Genomic DNA, 5,064 nt, shown 5'->3' with positions numbered 1-5,064 from the left:
GGCCAGACTCCACTCGGGTGGTGAGAGCACTGTTTTAGCCACCCATCCACCCATTATGAGGGGGGAAGCACATGTGGTATGTTTATATGTATGTTTTATGTGTGTATCTATGTTTCATGTATGAATGTATCAATGTATGTAATGTATGTATAGATAGGTGTTTATGATGTATATATGTATGTATGTTTATATGTATGTATATATGTATGTATGTATGTATGTATGTGTGTATGTACGAGTATGTATGTATGTATGTATGTATGTAGAGAGAATCTCTATGGGATTTATTCCACCATTCTGCCAACTGAAACCGCCTGATCTTGACCAAGACAAACATAAGTGAATAGATAAATAGATATATGAATAATTCTAAATATAATTTGAGGCATATGTCAGTGGGGGCGTCGTTTCATTCATACGCTGTGCCCATTCCCCCAGAATCCCTCCGGGCAAACTCCCATGCAGCCACCCTTCCTACTCCAAGCAACTCTCAGCAGGGAATGTCTCTTGTGGGAAATGATAATAACAACAACAGCAACAAAAACAACAGCAACAAAAACAACAGCAATAACAATAATTATAATAACAGTAATAACAATAATAATACTAATGATGAAATAAACAACCATGATAACACTGGGGAACACTCATTTTGTTGCATTTAAAAAAAGACTTTTCTATAGTCAACTTGAGTGTGCTGATTTCAAATCTGAAGTCGGGTTTTGTCTGCAAGCTACAGATTTTATGCAATTTGACATTTTTAATTATTTTTTAAATTTTCGTTATCATAGGAAATTGCAATATCAGCCACAATTCTTTTGTTCACTTGAATCTTAAAACAGTATGAAAGCCATTTCTGTACATTTATTAAGGCAAAAGAAACAGAACATTAACAGAACATCTATCCCAAAGTTAGATTAGCATCCTTCAGAACATCACCACAGCTGATGGAAGCTTATCAATTTCTTCGTGTATTTTTTTCAGGCAGGAATTTGCGTTTGTAACTTTTGCGTTTGTACATTTCATCTGGGCAATTTCGTTTAATGCTCCAGCAGTAGTCAGCCATCATACTTTTGTCCCAGCGCCCTTGGTAGCGTTCTTCCATGATCTTTAGGTCTTGGTGGAATCGTTCTCCTTGTTCGTCACTCACAGCCTCCAGGTTGTCAGGGAACTGATCAAGGTGGCTGTTCAAAAAATGAAGCTTGATGCTCATGTTGCACCCGAGATCACGAAAAGCGAGGAGCATTCTGTTCACAAGTTCACTGTAGTTCTCCGCCTTATTGTTTCCAAGGAAGTTCTGAACGACTGCCACAAAGGATAACCATGCTGCCCTTTCTAAAGCGGTCATCTTAGCAACAAACTGATCATCACGAATTAGGGTTCGAATCTGTGGGCCATCAAACACGCCTGCTTTGATCTTCTCAAATGATAACCCTGGTAAAGCTGTGATGATGTGTTGGAAACATTCACCTTCGGTTTCCAGTGCCTTGACAAATTGTTTCATCAAACCTAATTTGATGTGAAGAGGAGGAAAGATGATCTTATCTCTGTTTACAATTGGGTCTTGTATGATATTTGGCATGCCTGCTTCAAGGGTGTCACGAATAGGCCAGTCCTTCTGGACCCAATGTCTGTCTCGTGCTCGGCTGTCCCACATACAGAGGAAACATGGAAACTTGGTGAAACCTTTCTGTTGTCCAAGAAGAAAGTTGACCATCTTTAAGTCTACACAAATTATCCAATTGTGCTCATGATACTTTAATAAGTCCATGACCATTCTCATATCATCATAGTCTTCCCGCAAATGCACTGAGTGACCGACAGGTACTGCTCCATAAACATTGCCATTATGTAAAAGAACACACTTTAGACTGCGTTTTGAACTGTCTAAAAAGAGTCTCCATTCAGCAGGACTATAGTAAGGTACACCCAGTTCTTTGAGAAGCCCTGGGATGTCATGGCAGTAAACAAACTGTCTGTCTTTTGAAAAGAAGGTCACAAAAAGCTGGTCACGCTTTCTGAAATATGATACTTTAACAGAGTGATCAACAAGATTTCTGCCTTGTAATCTTGATGCCAAAAGCTCTGCTGCTTTCTTTGAAAGACCTAAATCCCGCACTAAATCATTCAGTTCAGCCTGGGGAAGAGGCTTAGGGACGGGGAAAGGTTCAGTGTCTGAAGAACAGTCCTCCGATTGTGAACACTTTTCTGACAATTCACTGTCACAACTGTCTTGCTGGCTTGTATCATGTCCAATGTCTTTATCGTCCAATGAAGGCAAGCCTTTGAAAACTGGAACAGGTACTTCTTCAGAGTGCGGAACAGGCCGAATAGCTGAGGGAATGTTCGGATACGTAATCTTATGTCGGTTTTTCTTCCCAACACCCGTTGTGTTTACCATGCAGAAATAACAGTCAGTTACATGGTTGGTGGGTTCGCGCCAAATCATTGGAACTCCAAAAGGCAGACCTTTGCGTTTTCCTTTGGTCCAGTCTCGAAGCATTTCCTCACAATTGTGGCACACAACATGAGGAGCCCATTGCTTGTCTTGATCACCAAGATGAACTTCAAAATATGCCTTGTAGGCACGCTTGACGAATGAGGATATGTTACGTCTCTGACGATTGAGTGTGTAGCATCCACATATGTAGCAGAAGGCATCAGGCTTGTTTCTGCAATGATGTCTCATTCTGGAAGCCATGTTTGAACTGAAACAAAAGAAGAATGATCAAAATATTAGAAGCTATCTATATATATGGACGTTAAAATGCTTATACATGGTTTACGCAAGTTCACATATGTACAAAACATTAACCTCAAATTGCATACCAACTAGAGCTTGTAGAGAAAAACTAATTTCAGATTTGAAATCAGCGCCTAAAACTCTTTCACAATCCGTTAAAATATCCAATGCAACTCAAAGTTACTGAAAAAGTGTTCCCCTGTGTAATAGAAGCAATAATAGTAATAGTAATGATAATGGTAATATTAATTATAATAATAACGATAATAATAGCAATAGTAATAATGATAACAATAATAATAATGATAATAATGATGATAATGATAAAAATAATAACATTGATAATGATGATAATTATATTAATGATAAAAAATAATGATAATAATGATAAAAATAATCATAATAATGATATTAATAATGACAATAATAATGATAATAATAATAATGATAATAATAACGATAACAGTAATAATAACAGCAACAATAATAATAATATTAGTAATAATGATATCAATCCGCACTGGTCTTCGCTGATGGTGTGCATGCGGGAAGGAGTGAAAGGGACGGTGGCTGAGGGAAGTGAAAGGGGAGGGGAGGGGGAGGGGGGGCGAGGATTTTTCTCGCACATCTCGTACCTGGATTTGCGGGTAAATACTGGACGTAAAAAAAAGAAGCTGGGTGCGTTCCTCGGTGCGTTTCTCTCTCTCTCTTTTTTTTTTTTTTTTTTTTTTTTTCCACGGTTAGCGCTCCCATACTTTTAAAGTAATATAGGTGCCGGTATAGTATGTGGTCTACCTTATGGATATGGCCTACGAAATTTTTCTTTGGTGTGTGGCCTACCGGAATTTTATTTCGGTATGAACCTGTCTCTAAGTCTTAATAGTTTGGGAGCGCTAACCGCGGCCAAACTAAAGCGGAACGCACCGAGGAACGCGCCCAGCTCTGGTAAAAATACATACATATATACATACATACACATATGCAAACATACACACACATGTACATACTATATGTACATATTTGTTCGTCCACATTTGGAATATGCTGTTTCCGTATGGTCACGGAATCTCGTTAAAGACATTGACAAATTGGAAAAAGTACAACGGCGAACCACAAAACTGATTCCAAGTATCAAAAATAAATCATACGAAAGTTGACTAAAATATATGAATCTGATTTCTCTTAAAGAGCGTAGACTCAGAGGTGATTTTATAGAGGTCTTTAAGATTCTAAAGGGAATTGATATTAAAAGTAACAAAATTTTCACACTGAATGAGAATCCGACAAGAAATAATGGTCTGAAACTGTCAGGAAATATATTTGATTTGGAAGTGGGTAGAAACAACTTCGCCAACCGTGTAGTTAATGAATGGAATAAACTTCCTGCAGAGGCAGTGCAATATAGTTCAGTTCGAAGCTTTAAGATTCGTTTAGACAAACATCTAAGCAAGATACTGTAATAACTTTCATTTATTTTATATTGTTTATTTATTTATTATTATTTGTCTGTATTATTATTTGCTTGATTTTCATTTATTAGTTAGCTGTCAATGTATTATTAGTTACTATTTACCTGTTTGATTATTATTTAACTATACCTATGCATTTATTGTTTATTATTTATACTATCATAATCTTTATTGATTTATCATTATTATAATCTTTTTAGCATCCGACCTAGTTATGGAACAAAAGGTCTCCTGTCGGTATGCTTCGCCTTTGTAATCCTTTGTAATCATGACAAATACGCAAATGAATGAGAGGAACGAGAATTATACGGGGATCTCCTATTTATAGGGTGTTTAACCGAAACGTAGGAATCTAGTACACACACATGCATATATATATATATATTTATATATATATATATATATATATATATACATATAGATATACAAATTCATATTCATATGCATATATATATACATATACATATACATATAAACATATATATATATACATATATATATATATATATATATATATATATATATATATATATATATATATAAAGTATTCTCCAAGATCCTTACATATAGACTTAGTCAAGTTTTAGGTGGAAACCAACCGAAAGAACATGCAGGCTTTAGGAGCGGATATCCGACTCTAGACCATTTATAGGCGATGAATCAACTAATCGAGAAAACGACAGAACACAATCTACCTCTCTGTTTGGCTTTTGTAGATTACGAGAAGGCCTTTGACTCGGTAGAACAAATAGCAATACTAAACTCGCTACTCAAGCAGGGTACAAACGAACAAATCGTAAGGGTTTTAGAAAAGATTTATGCGAAAGGTACCGATATAATACGACTACATAA

Source organism: Oratosquilla oratoria, chromosome 3, assembly GCF_046742065.1.
Source record: "Oratosquilla oratoria isolate Oo_2021 chromosome 3, ASM4674206v1, whole genome shotgun sequence".
NCBI lineage: Eukaryota > Metazoa > Arthropoda > Malacostraca > Stomatopoda > Squillidae > Oratosquilla > Oratosquilla oratoria.
The sequence above is the reverse complement of the archived record's forward strand: the minus strand, read 5'-3'. Positions refer to the sequence as shown.